The sequence below is a fragment of the Phyllobates terribilis genome, unplaced genomic scaffold (assembly GCF_046119375.1).
Source record: "Phyllobates terribilis strain yellow unplaced genomic scaffold, ASM4611937v1 Scaffold_3__8_contigs__length_932513732, whole genome shotgun sequence".
Taxonomy (NCBI): domain Eukaryota; kingdom Metazoa; phylum Chordata; class Amphibia; order Anura; family Dendrobatidae; genus Phyllobates; species Phyllobates terribilis.
Window position 1 is genome coordinate 879,337,638 of NW_027362763.1, and position 21,221 is coordinate 879,358,858.

A 21,221-nucleotide genomic window follows, 5' to 3' on the forward strand; every position below is an offset into this window, starting at 1 on the left:
ATTTACAGTCAACAGAAGGGTTTACAGTAGAGGCCAATCTAATGCTCTTGATAAGTGGCTTATAAAATAAGAAATCTGTTGGTGCAATATTTATAAGAAAACATTTGTTTAATATCCATCACCTGTGTATGAAAGATAACTGTGACCATCGCCCTCTTAAGTTTATCATTTTGATTATGAAAATAATCTCTTTTACATCAGATCATGATTTTACAGTAAGTTCCAAGCTTTATCCAAGAGGAAAGTTTAGGGATAAAGGGAAAGTTGATTTATTGAGATAAATATTCAAACTACAGTCCCAAAAGAAACATATGAGGTCAGAATAATATGAGAAACTCAGAAATATAATGCAAGCCATGCATAAAACATTATCTAGTAGAAGTTTGGCATCCAGAAAAGAGATGGCCATGGTACGTAGGATGTCAAGAAATGCAAAATCATAGAATCATAGAATCATAGAATCATAGAATGGTAGAGTTGGAAGGGACCTCCTGGGTCATCTGGTCCAACCCCCTGCTCAAAGCAGGATTCACTAGATCATCTCAGACAGATGTCTGTCCAGCCTCTGTTTGAAGACGTCCATTGAAGGGGAACTCACCACCTCTCGTGGCAGCCTGTTCCACTCATTAATCACCCTAACTGTCAAAAAGTTTTTTCTAATATCTAATCTGTGTCTCCTCCCATTTAGTTTCATTCCATTGCTTCTAGTCTTTCCTTGTGCAAATGAGAATAAAGATGATCCTTCTACAATGTGATAGCCCTTGACATATTTGTAGACAGCTATTAAGTCTCCTCTCAGTCTTCTTTTTTGCAAGCTAAACATTCCCAAATCCTGCAACCGTTCCTCATAGGACATGGTTTGCAGACCAGTCATCATTCTGATCGCTCTTCTCTGAACTTGCTCCAGTTTGTCTATGTCTTTTTTAAAATGTGGTGCCCAAAACTGTACACAGTATTCCAGATGAGGTCTGACCAAAGAGGAGTAAAGACCGATAATGACTTCACGTGATCTAGACTGTATGCTTCTGTTAATACATCCCAGAATTGTATTTGCCTTTTTTGCTGCTGCATCACACTGTTGACTCATGTTCAGTCTATGATCTATTAGTATACCTAAGTCTTTTTCACATGTACTGTTGCTTAGCTCTATTCCTCCCATTCTGTATATGCTTTTTTCATTTTTATTGCCCAGATGTAGTACTTTGCATTTTTCCCTGTTAAAAACCATTCTGTTGGTTGCTGCCCACTGCTCCAGTTTATTTAGGTCTTTTTGAATCCTCTCTCTCTCTTCTCTAGTATTAGCTATCCTTCCTAGCTTTGTGTCATCAGCAAATTTAATCAGTTTACCCTCAATTCCTTCATCTAAATCATTGATAAAGATGTTGAACAATACAGGTCCCAGGACGGAGCCCTGTGGTACCCCACTTGAGACATTCATCCAGCTGGATGTGAAGCCATTTACAACCACCCTTTGAGTCCGATCACTAAGCCAGTTATGAATCCACCTAACAGTTGCCTGGTCCATTGCATACTTGGTAATTTTTTCAATAAGGATGGTGTGAGATACTTTGTCAAATGCTTTGCTGAAGTCAAGATATACTATATCTACAGCATTTCCCTGATCCACCCAGTCAGTGATTCTGTCATAGAAGGAAATTAAGTTAGTCTGACATGACTTGTTAGTTACAAACCCATGCTGACTCTGGTTAATCACTTCATTCTTATCCATGTACTTACATACATGTTGTTTAATAATTTGTTCAAAGATCTTTCCTGGTATAGAAGTCAGACTCACCGGCCTATAGTTCCCTGGGTCCACCTTCTTCCCCTTTTTGAAGATAGGAACAACATTTGCTCTTCTCCAGTCTTCTGGGACTTCTCCTGTTCTCCAAGAATTTTCAAAGATTATGGAGAGTGGTTCTAAAATTTCTTCTACGATCTCCTACGATCTGCCTGATAAAATCAGGAGTATGCTAAACTGATGAATTTGTCAGGAATGAGCATCTTTGGAGAGGTTAAACTGTCTAAAGATACTCAAATTTTGCGCTTAGTGTTGTTGAAAAATGAAGGTGACATTTTATTCCAATATTCAATCTTTGTCACCACTCTAAACATATTGCCAAAAATGAAATTTCACATATCGAGGAAACTTAATGTTGTTGCATAAAATTTACAGTCAACACAAGGGTTTACAGTAGAGGCCAATCTAATGCTCTTGATAAGTGGCTTATAAAATAAGAAATCTGTTAGTGCAAAATTTATAAGAAAACATTTGTTTAATAACCATCACCTGTGTATGAAAGATGCATTACTCAGTGAATTGACCAGGATGGCCGAGTGGTTAAGGCGTTGGACGTAAGATCCAATGGATATATATCCACATGGGTTCGAACCCATGTGTATCATTTTTACACTTGAAGTTAGTCAAGGTTTCTCAAAACGGAGTGATGATTGAGCAAAAAGAGAGCTATTATTGTCCGATAGTATCGTTATATTTCTACGATAACTATGACCATCGCCCTCTTAAGTTTATCATTTTGATTATGAAAATAATCTCTTTTACATCAGATCATGATTTTACAGTAAGTTCCAAGCTTTATCCAAGAGGAAAGTTTAGGGATAAAGGGAAAGTTGATTTATTGAGATAAATATTCAAACTACAGTCCCAAAAGAAACATATGAGGTCAGAATAATATGAGAAACTCAGAAATATAATGCAAGCCATTTGCTGAAAACATTATCTACTTGAAGTTTGGGATCCAGAAAGGAGATGGCCATTGTACGTAGGATGTTAAGAAATGTAAAATCTGCCTGAGAAAATCTGGAGTATGGTAAACTGATGAATTTGTCAAGTATGAGCTTCTTTGGAGAGGTTAAACTGTCTAAAGAAACTCAAATTTTGCCCTTAGTGTTGTTGAAAAATGAAGGTGGCATTTTATTCCAATATTCACTCTTTGAACATATTGCCAAAAATGAAATTCCACATACCGAGGAAACTTAATGTAGTTGCATGAAATTTACAGTCAACAGAAGGGTTTACAGTAGAGGCCAATCGAACGCTGTTGATAAGTGGCTTATAAAATAAGAAATCTGTTGGTGCAATATTTATAAGAAAACATTTGTTTAATAGCCATCACCTGTGTATGAAAGACGCATTGCTCAGCAAATTGACCAGGATGGCCGAGTGGTTAAGGCGTTGGACTTAAGATCCATTGGATAGATATCTGCGTAGGTTTGAACCCCTCTCTTGGTATGTTTTTTACACTTGAAGTTAGTCAAGATTTCTCAAAACGGAGTGATGAATGAGCAAAAGGAGAGCTGTTATTGTCCGATAGTATCATCATATTTCTACGATAACTGTGACCATCGCCCTCTTAAGTTTATCATTTTGATTATGAAAATAATCTATTTTACATCAGATCATGATTTTACAGTAAGTTCCAAGCTTTATCCAAGAGGAAAGTTTATTGATAAAGGGAAAGTTGAATTATTGAGATAAATATTAAAACTACAGTCCCAAAAGAAACATATGAGGTCAGAATAATATGAGAAACTCAGAAATATAATGCAAGCCATTTGCATAAAACATTATCTGCTAGAAGTTTAGGATCTTGAAAGGAGATGGCCATTGTACGTAGGATTTCAAGAAATGTCAAATCTGCCTGAGAAACTCTGGAGTATGGTAAACTGATGAATTTGTCAAGTATGAGCTTCTTTGGAGAGGTTAAACTGTCTAAAGATACTCAAATTTTGCCCTTAGTGTTGTTGAAAAGTCAAGGTGGCATTTTATTCCAATATTCACTCTTTGTCACCACTCTAAACATATAGCCAAAAATGAAATTCCACATACCGAGGAAACTTAATGTTGTTGCATAAAATTTACAGTCAAAGCAAGGGTTTACAGTAGAGGCCAATCTAATGCTCTTGATAAGTGGCTTATAAAATAAGAAATCTGTTAGTGCAAAATTTATAAGAAAACATTTGTTTAATAACCATCACCTGTGTATGAAAGATGCATTCATCGGTGAATTGACCAGGATGGCCAAGTGGTTAAGGTGTTGGACTTAAGATCCAATGGATATCTATCCGTGTGGGTTCGAACCCCACTCCTGGTATGATTTTTACACTTGAAGTTAGTCAAGGTTTCTCAAAACGGAGTGATGATCGAGCAAAAGGAGAGTTGTTATTGTCCGATAGTATCGTCATATTTCTACGATAACTGTGACCATCGCCGTCTTAAGTTTATCATTTTGATTATGAAAATAATCTCTTTTACATCAGATCATGATTTTACAGTAAGTTCCAAGCTTTATCCAAGAGGAAAGTTTAGGGATAAAGGGAAAGTTGATTTATTGAGATAAATATTAAAACTACAGTCCCAAAAGAAACATATGAGGTCAGAATAATATGAGAAACTCAGAAATATAATGCAAGCCATTTGCATAAAACATTATCTACTAGAAGTTTAGGATCTTGAAAGGAGATGGCCATTGTACGTAGGATGTCAAGAAATGTCAAATCAGCCTGAGAAACTCTGGAGTATGGTAAACTGATGAATTTTTCAGGAATGAGCTTCTTTGGAGAGGTTAAACTGTCTAAAGATACTCAAATTTTGCGCTTAGTGTTGTTGAAAAATGAAGGTGACATTTTATTCCAATATTCAATCTTTGTCACCACTCTAAACATATTGCCAAAAATGAAATTTCACATACCGAGGAAACTTAATGTTGTTGCATAAAATTTACAGTCAACACAAGGGTTTACAGTAGAGGCCAATCTAATGCTCTTGATAAGTGGCTTATAAAATAAGAAATCTGTTAGTGCAAAATTTATAAGAAAACATTTGTTTAATAACAATCACCTGTGTATGAAAGATGCATTACTCAGTGAATTGACCAGGATGGCCGAGTGGTTAAGGCGTTGGACTTAAGATCCAATGGATATGTATCCACGTGGGTTCGAACCCTACTCCTGGTATGATTTTTACACTTGAAGTTAGTCAAGGTTTCTCAAAACGGAGTGATGATTGAGCAAAAGGAGAGCTATTATTGTCCGATAGTATCGTTATATTTCTACGATAACTGTGACCATCGCCCTCTTAAGTTTATCATTTTGATTATGAAAATAATCTCTTTTACATCAGATCATGATTTTACAGTAAGTTCCAAGCTTTATCCAAGAGGAAAGTTTAGGGATAAAGGGAAAGTTGATTTATTGAGATAAATATTCAAACTGCAGTCCCAAAAGAAACATATGAGGTCAGAATAATATGAGAAACTCAGAAATATAATGCAAGCCATTTGCATAAAACATTATCTACTAGAAGTTTGGGATCCAGAAAGGAGATGGCCATTGTACGTAGGATGTCAAGAAATGTAAAATCTGCCTGAGAAAATCTGGAGTATGGTAAACTGATGAATTTGTCAAGTATGAGCTTCTTTGGAGAGGTTAGACTGTCTAAAGATACTCAAATTTTGCGCTTAGTGTTGTTGAAAAATCAAGATGGCATTTTATTCCAATATTCACTCTTTGTCACCACTCTAAACATATAGCCAAAAATGAAATTCCACATACCGAGGAAACTTAATGTTGTTGCATAAAATTTACAGTCAACACAAGGGTTTACAGTAGAGGCCAATCTAATGCTCTTGATAAGTGGCTTATAAAATAAGAAATCTGTTAGTGCAATATTTATAAGAAAACATTTGTTTAATAACAATCACCTGTGTATGAAAGATGCAATACTCAGTGAATTGACCAGGATGGCCGAGTGGTTAAGGCGTTGGACGTAAGATCCAATGGATATGTATCCACATGGGTTCGAACCCATGTGTATGTTTTTTACACTTGAAGTTAGTCAAGGTTTCTCAAAACGGAGTGATGATTGAGCAAAAAGAGAGCTATTATTGTCCGATAGTATCGTTATATTTCTACGATAACTGTGACCATCGCACTCTTAAGTTTATCATTTTGATTATGAAAATAATCTCTTTTACATCAGATCATGATTTTACAGTAAGTTCCAAGCTTTATCCAAGAGGAAAGTTTAGGGATAAAGGGAAAGTTGATTTATTGAGATAAATATTCAAAACTACAGTCCCAAAAGAAACATATGAGGTCAGAATAATATGAGAAACTCAGAAATATAATGCAAGCCATTTGCTGAAAACATTATCTACTTGAAGTTTGGGATCCAGAAAGGAGATGGCCATTGTACGTAGGATGTTAAGAAATGTAAAATCTGCCTGAGAAAATCTGGAGTATGGTAAACTGATGAATTTGTCAAGTATGAGCTTCTTTGGAGAGGTTAAACTGTCTAAAGAAACTCAAATTTTGCCCTTAGTGTTGTTGAAAAATGAAGGTGGCATTTTATTCCAATATTCACTCTTTGAACATATTGCCAAAAATGAAATTCCACATACCGAGGAAACTTAATGTAGTTGCATGAAATTTACAGTCAACAGAAGGGTTTACAGTAGAGGCCAATCGAACGCTGTTGATAAGTGGCTTATAAAATAAGAAATCTGTTGGTGCAATATTTAAAAGAAAACATTTGTTTAATAGCCATCACCTGTGTATGAAAGACGTATTACTCAGCAAATTGACCAGGATGGCCGAGTGGTTAAGGCGTTGGACTTAAGATCCATTGGATATGTATCCACTTGGGTTCGAACCCCACTCCTTGTTCGATTTTTACACTTGAAGTTAGTCAAGGATTCTCAAAACGGAGTGATGATTGAGCAAAAGGAGAGCTATTATTATCCGATAGTATCGTTATATTTCTACGAGAACTGTGACCATCGCCCTCTTAAGTTTATCATTTTGATTATGAAAATAATCTCTTTTACATCAGATCATGATTTTACAGTAAGTTCCAAGCTTTATCCAAGAGGAAAGTTTAGGGATAAAGGGAAAGTTGATTTATTGAGATAAATATTCAAACTACAGTCCCAAAAGAAACATATGAGGTCAGAATAATATGAGAAACTCAGAAATATAATGCAAGCCATTTGAATAAAACATTATCTAGTAGAAGTTTGGCATCCAGAAAGGAGATGGCCATGGTACGTAGGATGTCAAGAAATGCAAAATCTGCCTGATAAAATCAGGAGTATGCTAAACTGATGAATTTGTCAGGAATGAGCATCTTTGGAGAGGTTAAACTGTCTAAAGATACTCAAATCTTGCGCTTAGTGTTGTTGAAAAATGAAGGTGACATTTTATTCCAATATTCACTCTTTGTCACCACTCTAAACATATTGCCAAAAATGAAATTTCACATACCGAGGAAACTTAATGTTGTTGCATGAAATTTACAGTCAACAGAACGGCTTACAGTACAGGCCAATCTAATGCTCTTGATAAGTGGCTTATAAAATAAGAAATCTGTTGGTGCAATATTTATAAGAAAACATTTGTTTAATAGCCATCACCTGTGTATGAAAGACACATTTCTCAGCGAATTGACCAGGATGGCTGAGTGGTTAAGGCGTCGGACTTAAGATCCATTGGATAGATATCCGCGTGGGTTCGAACCCCTCTCTTGGTATGTTTTTTACACTTGAAGTTAGTCAAGATTTCTCAAAACGGAGTGATGATTGAGCAAAAGGAGAGCTGTTATTGTCCGATAGTATCATCATATTTCTACGATAACTGTGACCATCGCCCTCTTAAGTTTATTATTTTGATTATGAAAATAATCTATTTTACATCAGATCATGATTTTACAGTAAGTTCCAAGCTTTATCCAAGAGGAAAGTTTAGGGATGAAGGGAAAGTTGATTTATTGAGATAAATATTCAAACTACAGTCCCAAAAGAAACATATGAGGTCAGAATAATATGAGAAACTCAGAAATATAATGCAAGCCATTTGCATAAAACATTATCTACTAGAAGTTTAGGATCTTGAAAGGAGATGGCCATTGTACGTAGGATGTCAAGAAATGTCAAATCTGCCTGAGAAACTCTGAAGTATGGTAAACTGATGAATTTGTCAAGTATGAGCTTCTTTGGAGAGGTTAAACTGTCTAAAGATACTCAAATTTTGCCCTTAGTGTTGTTGAAAAGTCAAGGTGGCATTTTATTCCAATATTCACTCTTTGTCACCACTCTAAACATATAGCCAAAAATGAAATTCCACATACCGAGGAAACTTAATGTTGTTGCATAAAATTTACAGTCAAAACAAGGGTTTACAGTAGAGGCCAATCTAATGCTCTTGATAAGTGGCTTATAAAATAAGAAATCTGTTAGTACAAAATTTATAAGAAAACATTTGTTTAATAACCATCACCTGTGTATGAAAAATGCATTCATCAGTGAATTGACCAGGATGGCCGAGTGGTTAAGGCGTTGGACTTAAGATCCAATGGATATGTATCCATGTGGGTTCGAACCCCACTCCTGGTATGATTTTTACACTTGAAGTTAGTTAAGGTTTCTCAAAACAGAGTGATGATTGAGCAAAAGGAGAGCTATTATTGTCCGATAGTATCATTATATTTCTACGATAGCTGTGACCATCGCCCTCTTAAGTTTATCATTTTGATTATGAATATAATCTCTTTTACATCAGATCATGATTTTACAGTAAGTTCCAAGCTTTATCCAAGAGGAAAGTTTAGGGATAAAGGGAAAGTTGATTTATTGAGATAAATATTCAAACTACAGTCCCAAAAGAAACATATGAGGTCAGAATAGTATGAGAAACTCAGAAATATAATGCAAGCCATTTGCATAAAACATTATCTACTAGAAGCTTGGGATCCAGAAAGGAGATGGCCATGGTACGTAGGATGTCAAGAAATGCAAAATCTGCCTGATAAAATCAGGAGTATGCTAAACTGATGAATTTGTCAGGAATGAGCTTCTTTGGAGAGGTTAATCTGTCTAAAGATATTCAAATTTTGCGCTTAGTGTTGTTGAAAAATCAAGGTGGCATTTTATTCCAATATTCACTCTTTGTCACCAATCTAAACATATAGCCAAAAATGAAATTCCATATAATGAGGAAACTTAATGTTGTTGCATAAAATTTACAGTCAACACAAGGGTTTACAGTAGAGGCCAATCTAATGCTCTTGATAAGTGGCTTATAAAATAAGAAATCTGTTAGTGCAAAATTTATAAGAAAACATTTGTTTAATAACCATCACCTGTGTATGAAAGATGCATTCATCAGTGAATTGACCAGGATGCCCGAGTGGTTAAGGCGTTGGACTTAAGATCCAATGGATATGTATCCACGTGGGTTCGAACCCCACTCCTGTTATGATTTTAACACTTGAACGATAAAACAATAATAGCTCTCCTTTGGCTCAATCATCACTCCGTTTTGAGAAACCTTGACTAACTTCAAGTGTAAAAATCATACCAGGAGTGGGGTTCGAATTTTATCGTTTTGATTATGAAAATAATCTCTTTTACATCAGATCATGATTTTACAGTAAGTTCCAAGCTTTATCCAGGAGGAAAGTTTAGGGATAAAGGGAAAGTTGATTTATTGAGATAAATATTCAAACTACAGTCCCAAAAGAAACATATGAGGTCAGAATAATATGAGAAACTCAGAAATATAATGCAAGCCATTTGCTGAAAACATTATCTACTAGAAGTTTGGGATCCAATCTAATGCTCTTGATAAGTGGCTTATAAAATAAGACATCTGTTTGTGCAATATTTATAAGAAAACATTTGTTTAATAACCATCACCTGTGTATGAAAGATGCATTGCTCAGTGAATTGACCAGGATGGCTGAGTGGTTAAGGCGTTTCCCTTAAGGTCCAATGGATATGTATCCGCGTGGGTTCAAACCCCACTCCTGGTATGAATTTTACACTTGAAGTTAGACAAGGTTTCTCAAAATGGAGTGATGATTGGACAAAAGGAAAGCTGTTATTGTCCAATAGTATCGTCATATTTCTACGATAACTGTGACCATCGCCCTCTCAATTTTATCGTTTTGATTATGAAAATAATCTCTTTTACATCAGATCATGATTTTACAGTAAGTTCCAAGCTTTATCCAAGAGGAAAGTTTAGGGATAAAGGGAAAGTTGATTTATTGAGATAAATATTCAAACTACAGTCCCAAAAGAAACATATGAGGTCAGAATAATATGAGAAACTCAGAAATATAATGCAAGCCATTTGCATAAAACATTATCTACTAGAAGTTTAGGATCTTGAAAGGAGATGGCCATTGTACGTAGGATGTCAAGAAATGTAAAATCTGCCTGAGAAACTCTGGAGTATGGTAAACTGATGAATTTGTCAAGTATGAGCTTCTTTGGAGAGGTTAATCTGTCTAAAGATACTCAAATTTTGCCCTTAGTGTTGTTGAAAAGTCAAGGTGGCATTTTATTCCAATATTCACTCTTTGTCACCACTCTAAACATATTGCCAAAAATGAAATTCCACATACCGAGGAAACTTAATGTTGTTGTAGAAAATTTACAGTGAAAACAAGGGTTTACAGTAGAGGCCAATCTAATGCTCTTGATAAGTGGCTTATAAAATAAGAAATCTGTTAGTGCAAAATTTATAAGAAAACATTTGTTTAATAACCATCAGCTGTGTATGAAAGATGCATTCTTCAGTGAATTGACTAGGATGGCAGAGTGGTTAAGGCGTTGGACTTAAGATCCAATGGATATGTATCCACGTGGGTTCGAACCCCACTCCTGGTAAAATTTTTACACTTGAAGTTCGTCAAGGTTTCTCAAAACGGAGTGATGATTGAGCAAAAGGAGAGCTGTTATTGTCCGATAGTATCGTCATATTTCTACGATAACTGTGACCATCGCCCTCTTAAGTTTATCATTTTGATTATGAAAATAATCTCTTTTACATCAGATCATGATTTTACAGTAAGTTCCAAGCTTTATCCAAGAGGAAAGTTTAGGGATAAAGGGAAAGTTGATTTATTGAGATAAATATTCAAACTACAGTCCCAAAAGAAACATATGAGGTCAGAATAATATGAGAAACTCAGAAATATAATGCAAGCCATTTGCTGAAAACATTATCTACTAGAAGTTTGGGATCCAGAAAGGAGATGGCCATTGTATGTAGGATGTCAAGAAATGTAAAATCTGCCTGAGAAAATCTGGAGTATGGTAAACTGATGAATTTGTCAAGTATGAGCTTCTTTGGAGAGGTTAAACTGTCTAAAGAAACTCAAATTTTGCCCTTAGTGTTGTTGAAAAATGAAGGTGGCATTTTATTCCAATATTCACTCTTTGTCACCAATCTAAACATATAGCCAAAAGTGAAATTCCACATACCGAGGAAACTTAATGTTGTTGCATAAAATTTACAGTCAAAACAAGGGTTTACAGTAGAGGCCAATCTAATTCTCTTCATAAGTGGCTTATAAAATAAGAAATCTCTTAGTGCAAAATTTATAAGAAAACATTTGTTTAATAACCATCACCTGTGTATGAAAGATTCATTCATCAGTGAATTGACCAGGATGGCCGAGTGGTTAAGGTGTTGGACTTAAGATCCAATGGATATGTATCAGCATGGGTTCGAACCCCACTCCTGGTATGCTTTTTACACTTGAAGTAAGTCAAGATTTCTCAAATCGGAGTGATGATTGAGCAAAAGGAGAGCTGTTATTGTCCGATAGTATCGTCATATTTCTACGATAACTGTGACCATCGCTCTCTTAAGTTTATCATTTTGATTATGAAAATAATCTCTTTTACATCAGATCATGATTTTACAGTAAGTTCCAAGCTTTATCCAAGAGGAAAATTTAGGGATAAAGGGAAAGTTGATTTATTGAGATAAATATTCAAACTACAGTCCCAAAAGAAACATATGAGGTCAGAATAATATGAGAAACTCAGAAATATAATGCAAGCCATTTGCTGAAAACATTATCTACTAGAAGTTTAGGATCTTGAAAGGAGATGGCCATTGTACGTAGGATGTCAAGAAATGTCAAATCTGCCTGAGAAACTCTGGGGTATGGTAAACTGATGAATTTGTCAAGTATGAGCTTCTTTGGAGAGGTTAAACTGTCTAAAGATACTCAAATTTTGCCCTTAGTGTTGTTGAAAAATCAAGGTGGCATTTTATTCCAATATTCACTCTTTGTCACCACTCTAAACATATAGCCAAAAATGAAATTCCACATAATGAGGAAACTTAATGTTGTTGCATAAAATTTACAGTCAACACAAGGGTTTACAGTAGAGGCCAATCTAATGCTCTTGATAAGTGGCTTATAAAATAAGAAATCTGTTTGTGCAATATTTATAAGAAAACATTTGTTTAATAACCATCACCTTTGTATGAAAGAAGTATTGCACAGTGAATTGACCAGGATGGCCGAGTGGTTAAGGCATTGGACTTAAGATCCAATGGATATGTATCCGTGTGGGTTCGAACCCCACTTCTGGTATGACTTTTACACTTGAAGTAAGACAAGGTTTCTCAAAATGGAGTGATGATTGAGCAAAAGGAAAGCTGTTATTGTCCAATAGTATCGTCATATTTCTACGATAACTATGACCATCACCCTCTTAGTTTTATCGTTTTGATTATGAAAATAATCTCTTTTACATCAGATCATGATTTTACAGTAAGTTCCAAGCTTTATCCAAGAGGAAAGTTTAGGGATAAAGGGAAAGTTGATTTATTGAGATAAATATTCAAACTACAGTCCCAAAAGAAACATATGAGGTCAGAATAATATGAGAAACTCAGAAATATAATGCAAGCCATTTGCATAAAACATTATCTACTAGAAGTTTGGGATCCAGAAAGGAGATGGCCATGGTACGTAGGATGTCAAGAAATGTAAAATCTGCCTGAGAAAATCTGGAGTATGGTAAACTGATGAATTTGTCAAGTATGAGCTTCTTTGGAGAGGTTAAACTGTCTAAAGATACTCAAATTTTGCGCTTAGTGTTGTTGAAAAATCAAGGTGGCATTTTATTCCAATATTCACTCTTTGTCACCACTCTAAACATATTGCCAAAAATGAAATTCCACATACCGAGGAAACTTAATGTTGTTGCATGAAATTTACAGTCAACAGAAGGGTTTACAGTAGAGGCCAATCTAACGCTCTTGATAAGAGGCTTATAAAATAAGAAATCTGTTGGTGCAATATTTATAAGAAAACATTTGTTTAATAACCATCACCTGTGTATGAAAGATGCATTTATCAGTGAATTGACCAGGATGGCCGAGTGGTTAAGGCATTGGACTTAAGATCCAATGGATATGTATCCACGTGGGTTCAAACCCCACTCCTGGTATGATTTTTACACTTGAAGTTAGTTAAGGTTTCTCAAAACAGAGTGATGATTGAGCAAAAGGAGAGCTATTATTGTCCGATAGTATCATTATATTTCTACGATAACTGTGACCATCGCCCTCTTAAGTTTATCATTTTGATTATGAATATAATCTCTTTTACATCAGATCATGATTTTACAGTAAGTTCCAAGCTTTATCCAAGAGGAAAGTTTAGGGATAAAGGGAAAGTTAATTTATTGAGATAAATATTCAAACTACAGTCCCAAAAGAAACATATGAGGTCAGAATAGTATGAGAAACTCAGAAATATAATGCAAGCCATTTGCATAAAACATTATCTACTAGAAGCTTGGGATCCAGAAAGGAGATGGCCATGGTACGTAGCATGTCAAGAAATGCAAAATCTGCCTGATAAAATCAGGAGTATGCTAAACTGATGAATTTGTCAGGAATGAGCTTCTTTGGAGAGGTTAAACTGTCTAAAGATATTCAAATTTTGCGCTTAGTGTTGTTGAAAAATCAAGGTGGCATTTTATTCCAATATTCACTCTTTGTCACCAATCTAAACATATAGCCAAAAATGAAATTCCATATAATGAGGAAACTTAATGTTGTTGCATAAAATTTACAGTCAACACAAGGGTTTACAGTAGAGGCCAATCTAATGCTCTTGATAAGTGGCTTATAAAATAAGAAATCTGTTAGTGCAAAATTTATAAGAAAACATTTGTTTAATAACAATCACCTGTGTATGAAAGATGCATTCATCTGTGAATTGACCAGGATGGCTGAGTGGTTAAGGCGTTGGACTTAAGATCCAATGGATATGTATCCACGTGGGTTCGAACCCCACTCCTGGTATGATTTTTACACTTCAAGTTAGTTAAGGTTTCTCAAAACAGAGTGATGATTGAGCAAAAGGAGAGCTATTATTGTCCGATAGTATCATTATATTTCTATGATAACTGTGACCATCGCCCTCTTAAGTTTATCATTTTGATTATGAATATAATCTCTTTTACATCAGATCATGATTTTACAGTAAGTTCCAAGCTTTATCCAAGAGGAAAGTTTAGGGATAAAGGGAAAGTTGATTTATTGAGATAAATATTCAAACTACAGTCCCAAAAGAAACATATGAGGTCAGAATAGTATGAGAAACTCAGAAATATAATGCAAGCCATTTGCATAAAACATTATCTACTAGAAGCTTGGGATCCAGAAAGGAGATGGCCATGGTACGTAGGATGTCAAGAAATGCAAAATCTGCCTGATAAAATCAGGAGTATGCTAAACTGATGAATTTGTCAGGAATGAGCTTCTTTGGAGAGGTTAAACTGTCTAAAGATATTCAAATTTTGCGCTTAGTGTTGTTGAAAAATCAAGGTGGCATTTTATTCCAATATTCACTCTTTGTCACCAATCTAAACATATAGCCAAAAATGAAATTCCATATAATGAGGAAACTTAATGTTGTTGCATAAAATTTACAGTCAACACAAGGGTTTACAGTAGAGGCCAATCTAATGCTCTTGATAAGTGGCTTATAAAATAAGAAATCTGTTAGTGCAAAATTTATAAGAAAACATTTGTTTAATAACAATCACCTGTGTATGAAAGATGCATTCATCAGTGAATTGACCAGGATGGCCGAGTGGTTAAGGCGTTGGACTTAAGATCCAATGGATATGTATCCACGTGGGTTTGAACCCCACTCCTGGTATGATTTTTACACTTGAAGTTAGTTAAGGTTTCTCAAAACAGAGTGATGATTGAGCAAAAGGAGAGCTATTATTGTCCGATAGTATCATTATATTTCTACGATAACTGTGACCATCGCCCTCTTAAGTTTATCATTTTGATTATGAATATAATCTCTTTTACATCAGATCATGATTTTACAGTAAGTTCCAAGCTTTATCCAAGAGGAAAGTTTAGGGATAAAGGGAAAGTTGATTTATTGAGATAAATATTCAAACTACAGTCCCAAAAGAAACATATGAGGTCAGAATAGTATGAGAAACTCAGAAATATAATGCAAGCCATTTGCATAAAACATTATCTACTAGAAGCTTGGGATCCAGAAAGGAGATGGCCATGGTACGTAGGATGTCAAGAAATGCAAAATCTGCCTGATAAAATCAGGAGTATGCTACACTGATGAATTTGTCAGGAATGAGCTTCTTTGGAGAGGTTAAACTGTCTAAAGATATTCAAATTTTGCGCTTAGTGTTGTTGAAAAATCAAGGTGGCATTTTATTCCAATATTCACTCTTTGTCACCAATCTAAACATATAGCCAAAAATGAAATTCCATATAATGAGGAAACTTAATGTTGTTGCATAAAATTTACAGTCAACACAAGGGTTTACAGTAGAGGCCAATCTAATGCTCTTGATAAGTGGCTTATAAAATAAGAAATCTGTTAGTGCAAAATTTATAAGAAAACATTTGTTTAATAACAATCACCTGTGTATGAAAGATGCATTCATCAGTGAATTGACCAGGATGGCCGAGTGGTTAAGGCGTTGGACTTAAGATCCAATGGATATGTATCCACGTGGGTTCGAACCCCACTCCTGGTATGATTTTTACACTTCAAGTTAGTTAAGGTTTCTCAAAACAGAGTGATGATTGAGCAAAAGGAGAGCTATTATTGTCCGATAGTATCATTATATTTCTACGATAACTGTGACCATCGCCCTCTTAAGTTTATCATTTTGATTATGAATATAATCTCTTTTACATCAGATCATGATTTTACAGTAAGTTCCAAGCTTTATCCAAGAGGAAAGTTTAGGGATAAAGGGAAAGTTGATTTATTGAGATAAATATTCAAACTACAGTCCCAAAAGAAACATATGAGGTCAGAATAGTATGAGAAACTCAGAAATATAATGCAAGCCATTTGCATAAAACATTATCTACTAGAAGCTTGGGATCCAGAAAGGAGATGGCCATGGTACGTAGGATGTCAAGAAATGCAAAATCTGCCTGATAAAATCAGGAGTATGCTACACTGATGAATTTGTCAGGAATGAGCTTCTTTGGAGAGGTTAAACTGTCTAAAGATATTCAAATTTTGCGCTTAGTGTTGTTGAAAAATCAAGGTGGCATTTTATTCCAATATTCACTCTTTGTCACCAATCTAAACATATAGCCAAAAATGAAATTCCATATAATGAGGAAACTTAATGTTGTTGCATAAAATTTACAGTCAACACAAGGGTTTACAGTAGAGGCCAATCTAATGCTCTTGATAAGTGGCTTATAAAATAAGAAATCTGTTAGTGCAAAATTTATAAGAAAACATTTGTTTAATAACAATCACCTGTGTATGAAAGATGCATTCATCAGTGAATTGACCAGGATGGCCGAGTGGTTAAGGCGTTGGACTTAAGATCCAATGGATATGTATCCACGTGGGTTCGAACCCCACTCCTGGTATGATTTTTACACTTCAAGTTAGTTAAGGTTTCTCAAAACAGAGTGATGATTGAGCAAAAGGAGAGCTATTAATGTCCGATAGTATCATTATATTTCTACGATAACTGTGACCATCGCCCTCTTAAGTTTATCATTTTGATTATGAATATAATCTCTTTTACATCAGATCATGATTTTACAGTAAGTTCCAAGCTTTATCCAAGAGGAAAGTTTAGGGATAAAGGGAAAGTTGATTTATTGAGATAAATATTCAAACTACAGTCCCAAAAGAAACATATGAGGTCAGAATAGTATGAGAAACTCAGAAATATAATGCAAGCCATTTGCATAAAACATTATCTACTAGAAGCTTGGGATCCAGAAAGGAGATGGCCATGGTACGTAGGATGTCAAGAAATGCAAAATCTGCCTGATAAAATCAGGAGTATGCTAAACTGATGAATTTGTCAGGAATGAGCTTCTTTGGAGAGGTTAAACTGTCTAAAGATATTCAAATTTTGCGCTTAGTGTTGTTGAAAAATCAAGGTGGCATTTTATTCCAATATTCACTCTTTGTCACCAATCTAAACATATAGCCAAAAATGAAATTCCATATAATGAGGAAACTTAATGTTGTTGCATAAAATTTACAGTCAACACAAGGGTTTACAGTAGAGGCCAATCTAATGCTCTTGATAAGTGGCTTATAAAATAAGAAATCTGTTAGTGCAAAATTTATAAGAAAACATTTGTTTAATAACAATCACCTGTGTATGAAAGATGCATTCATCAGTGAATTGACCAGGATGGCCGAGTGGTTAAGGCGTTGGACTTAAGATCCAATGGATATGTATCCACGTGGGTTCGAACCCCACTCCTGGTATGATTTTTACACTTCAAGTTAGTTAAGGTTTCTCAAAACAGAGTGATGATTGAGCAAAAGGAGAGCTATTAATGTCCGATAGTATCATTATATTTCTACGATAACTGTGACCATCGCCCTCTTAAGTTTATCATTTTGATTATGAATATAATCTCTTTTACATCAGATCATGATTTTACAGTAAGTTCCAAGCTTTATCCAAGAGGAAAGTTTAGGGATAAAGGGAAAGTTGATTTATTGAGATAAATATTCAAACTACAGTCCCAAAAGAAACATATGAGGTCAGAATAGTATGAGAAACTCAGAAATATAATGCAAGCCATTTGCATAAAACATTATCTACTAGAAGCTTGGGATCCAGAAAGGAGATGGCCATGGTACGTAGGATGTCAAGAAATGCAAAATCTGCCTGATAAAATCAGGAGTATGCTAAACTGATGAATTTGTCAGGAATGAGCTTCTTTGGAGAGGTTAAACTGTCTAAAGATATTCAAATTTTGCGCTTAGTGTTGTTGAAAAATCAAGGTGGCATTTTATTCCAATATTCACTCTTTGTCACCAATCTAAACATATAGCCAAAAATGAAATTCCATATAATGAGGAAACTTAATGTTGTTGCATAAAATTTACAGTCAACACAAGGGTTTACAGTAGAGGCCAATCTAATGCTCTTGATAAGTGGCTTATAAAATAAGAAATCTGTTAGTGCAAAATTTATAAGAAAACATTTGTTTAATAACAATCACCTGTGTATGAAAGATGCATTCATCAGTGAATTGACCAGGATGGCCGAGTGGTTAAGGCGTTGGACTTAAGATCCAATGGATATGTATCCACGTGGGTTCGAACCCCACTCCTGGTATGATTTTTACACTTGAAGTTAGTTAAGGTTTCTCAAAACAGAGTGATGATTGAGCAAAAGGAGAGCTATTATTGTCCGATAGTATCATTATATTTCTACGATAACTGTGACCATCGCCCTCTTAAGTTTATCATTTTGATTATGAATATAATCTCTTTTACATCAGATCATGATTTTACAGTAAGTTCCAAGCTTTATCCAAGAGGAAAGTTTAGGGATAAAGGGAAAGTTGATTTATTGAGATAAATATTCAAACTACAGTCCCAAAAGAAACATATGAGGTCAGAATAGTATGAGAAACTCAGAAATATAATGCAAGCCATTTGCATAAAACATTATCTACTAGAAGCTTGGGATCCAGAAAGGAGATGGCCATGGTACGTAGGATGTCAAGAAATGCAAAATCTGCCTGATAAAATCAGGAGTATGCTACACTGATGAATTTGTCAGGAATGAGCTTCTTTGGAGAGGTTAAACTGTCTAAAGATATTCAAATTTTGCGCTTAGTGTTGTTGAAAAATCAAGGTGGCATTTTATTCCAATATTCACTCTTTGTCACCAATCTAAACATATAGCCAAAAATGAAATTCCATATAATGAGGAAACTTAATGTTGTTGCATAAAATTTACAGTCAACACAAGGGTTTGCAGTAGAGGCCAATCTAATGCTCTTGATAAGTGGCTTATAAAATAAGAAATCTGTTAGTGCAAAATTTATAAGAAAACATTTGTTTAATAACAATCACCTGTGTATGAAAGATGCATTCATCAGTGAATTGACCAGGTGGCCGAGTGGTTAAGGCGTTGGACTTAAGATCCAATGGATATGTATCCACGTGGGTTCGAACCCCACTCCTGGTATGATTTTTACACTTGAAGTTAGTTAAGGTTTCTCAAAACAGAGTGATGATTGAGCAAAAGGAGAGCTATTATTGTCCGATAGTATCATTATATTTCTACGATAACTGTGACCATCGCCCTCTTAAGTTTATCATTTTGATTATGAATATAATCTCTTTTACATCAGATCATGATTTTACAGTAAGTTCCAAGCTTTATCCAAGAGGAAAGTTTAGGGATAAAGGGAAAGTTGATTTATTGAGATAAATATTCAAACTACAGTCCCAAAAGAAACATATGAGGTCAGAATAGTATGAGAAACTCAGAAATATAATGCAAGCCATTTGCATAAAACATTATCTACTAGAAGCTTGGGATCCAGAAAGGAGATGGCCATGGTACGTAGGATGTCAAGAAATGCAAAATCTGCCTGATAAAATCAGGAGTTTGCTACACTGATGAATTTGTCAGGAATGAGCTTCTTTGGAGAGGTTAAACTGTCTAAAGATATTCAAATTTTGCGCTTAGTGTTGTTGAAAAATCAAGGTGGCATTTTATTCCAATATTCACTCTTTGTCACCAATCTAAACATATAGCCAAAAATGAAATTCCATATAATGAGGAAACTTAATGTTGTTGCATAAAATTTACAGTCAACACAAGGGTTTGCAGTAGAGGCCAATCTAATGCTCTTGATAAGTGGCTTATAAAATAAGAAATCTGTTAGTGCAAAATTTATAAGAAAACATTTGTTTAATAACAATCACCTGTGTATGAAAGATGCATTCATCAGTGAATTGACCAGGTGGCCGAGTGGTTAAGGCGTTGGACTTAAGATCCAATGGATATGTATCCACGTGGGTTTGAACCCCACTCCTGGTATGATTTTTACACTTCAAGTTAGTTAAGGTTTCTCAAAACAGAGTGATGATTGAGCAAAAGGAGAGCTATTATTGTCCGATAGTATCGTTATATTTCTTCGATAACTGTGACCATCGCCCTCTTAAGTTTATCATTTTGATTATGAAAATAATCTCTTTTACATCAGATCATGATTTTACAGTAAGTTCCAAGCTTTATCCAAGAGGAAAGTTTAGGGATAAAGGGAAAGTTGATTTATTGAGATAAATATTCAAACTACAGTCCCAAAAGAAACATATGAGGTCAGAATAGTATGAGAAACTCAGAAATATAATGCAAGCCATTTGCATAAAACATTATCTACTAGAAGCTTGGGATCCAGAAAGGAGATGGCCATGGTACGTAGGATGTCAAGAATTGCAAAATCTGCCTGATAAAATCAGGAGTATGCTAAACTGATGAATTTGTCAGGAATGAGCTTCTTTGGAGAGGTTAAACTGTCTAAAGATATTCAAATTTTGCGCTTAGTGTTGTTGAAAAATCAAGGTGGCATTTTATTCCAATATTCACTCTTTGTCACCAATCTAAACATATAGCCAAAAATGAAATTCCATATAATGAGGAAACTTAATGTTGTTGCATAAAATTTACAGTCAACACAAGGGTTTACAGTAGAGGCCAATCTAATGCTCTTGATAAGTGGCTTATAAAATAAGAAATCTGTTAGTGCAAAATTTATAAGAAAACATTTGTTTAATAACAATCACCTGTGTATGAAAGATGCATTTATCAGTGAATTGACCAGGATGGCCGAGTGGTTAAGGCGTTGGACTTAAGATCCAATGGATATGTATCCACGTGGGTTCGAACCCCACTCCTGGTATGATTTTTACACTTCAAGTTAGTTAAGGTTTCTCAAAACAGAGTGATTGAGCAAAAGGAGAGCTATTAATGTCCGATAGTATCATTATATTTCTACGATAACTGTGACCATCGCCCTCTTAAGTTTATCATTTTGATTATGAATATAATCTCTTTTACATCAGATCATGATTTTACAGTAAGTTCCAA

The 21,221-nt window shown here is 34.9% G+C and overlaps 17 non-coding genes across 17 annotated transcripts; all 17 read left to right on the forward strand.

The window, feature by feature from the left end:
* The first annotated feature begins 4,032 nt into the window (after positions 1-4,032).
* Positions 4,033-4,115, forward strand: TRNAL-UAA (transfer RNA leucine (anticodon UAA)). Its single transcript has one exon. It is a non-coding gene; the product is annotated as a tRNA-Leu (tRNA).
* Positions 4,116-4,894: 779 nt separating this feature from the next.
* On the forward strand, positions 4,895-4,977 carry TRNAL-UAA (transfer RNA leucine (anticodon UAA)). Its single transcript has one exon. It is a non-coding gene; the product is annotated as a tRNA-Leu (tRNA).
* A 3,351-nt stretch (positions 4,978-8,328) lies between these two features.
* On the forward strand, positions 8,329-8,411 carry TRNAL-UAA (transfer RNA leucine (anticodon UAA)). The gene has a single exon. It is a non-coding gene; the product is annotated as a tRNA-Leu (tRNA).
* Positions 8,412-9,189: 778 nt separating this feature from the next.
* TRNAL-UAA (transfer RNA leucine (anticodon UAA)) lies at positions 9,190-9,273 on the forward strand. The gene has a single exon. It is a non-coding gene; the product is annotated as a tRNA-Leu (tRNA).
* Positions 9,274-10,608: 1,335 nt separating this feature from the next.
* TRNAL-UAA (transfer RNA leucine (anticodon UAA)) lies at positions 10,609-10,691 on the forward strand. Its single transcript has one exon. It is a non-coding gene; the product is annotated as a tRNA-Leu (tRNA).
* Positions 10,692-11,470: 779 nt separating this feature from the next.
* On the forward strand, positions 11,471-11,553 carry TRNAL-UAA (transfer RNA leucine (anticodon UAA)). The gene has a single exon. It is a non-coding gene; the product is annotated as a tRNA-Leu (tRNA).
* Positions 11,554-12,332: 779 nt separating this feature from the next.
* Positions 12,333-12,415, forward strand: TRNAL-UAA (transfer RNA leucine (anticodon UAA)). The gene has a single exon. It is a non-coding gene; the product is annotated as a tRNA-Leu (tRNA).
* Positions 12,416-13,194: 779 nt separating this feature from the next.
* TRNAL-UAA (transfer RNA leucine (anticodon UAA)) lies at positions 13,195-13,277 on the forward strand. The gene has a single exon. It is a non-coding gene; the product is annotated as a tRNA-Leu (tRNA).
* Positions 13,278-14,056: 779 nt separating this feature from the next.
* TRNAL-UAA (transfer RNA leucine (anticodon UAA)) lies at positions 14,057-14,139 on the forward strand. The gene has a single exon. It is a non-coding gene; the product is annotated as a tRNA-Leu (tRNA).
* A 779-nt stretch (positions 14,140-14,918) lies between these two features.
* On the forward strand, positions 14,919-15,001 carry TRNAL-UAA (transfer RNA leucine (anticodon UAA)). Its single transcript has one exon. It is a non-coding gene; the product is annotated as a tRNA-Leu (tRNA).
* A 779-nt stretch (positions 15,002-15,780) lies between these two features.
* Positions 15,781-15,863, forward strand: TRNAL-UAA (transfer RNA leucine (anticodon UAA)). The gene has a single exon. It is a non-coding gene; the product is annotated as a tRNA-Leu (tRNA).
* A 779-nt stretch (positions 15,864-16,642) lies between these two features.
* Positions 16,643-16,725, forward strand: TRNAL-UAA (transfer RNA leucine (anticodon UAA)). Its single transcript has one exon. It is a non-coding gene; the product is annotated as a tRNA-Leu (tRNA).
* A 779-nt stretch (positions 16,726-17,504) lies between these two features.
* TRNAL-UAA (transfer RNA leucine (anticodon UAA)) lies at positions 17,505-17,587 on the forward strand. Its single transcript has one exon. It is a non-coding gene; the product is annotated as a tRNA-Leu (tRNA).
* A 779-nt stretch (positions 17,588-18,366) lies between these two features.
* Positions 18,367-18,449, forward strand: TRNAL-UAA (transfer RNA leucine (anticodon UAA)). The gene has a single exon. It is a non-coding gene; the product is annotated as a tRNA-Leu (tRNA).
* Positions 18,450-19,227: 778 nt separating this feature from the next.
* On the forward strand, positions 19,228-19,311 carry TRNAL-UAA (transfer RNA leucine (anticodon UAA)). Its single transcript has one exon. It is a non-coding gene; the product is annotated as a tRNA-Leu (tRNA).
* Positions 19,312-20,088: 777 nt separating this feature from the next.
* On the forward strand, positions 20,089-20,172 carry TRNAL-UAA (transfer RNA leucine (anticodon UAA)). The gene has a single exon. It is a non-coding gene; the product is annotated as a tRNA-Leu (tRNA).
* A 778-nt stretch (positions 20,173-20,950) lies between these two features.
* On the forward strand, positions 20,951-21,033 carry TRNAL-UAA (transfer RNA leucine (anticodon UAA)). Its single transcript has one exon. It is a non-coding gene; the product is annotated as a tRNA-Leu (tRNA).
* Positions 21,034-21,221: the final 188 nt, after the last annotated feature.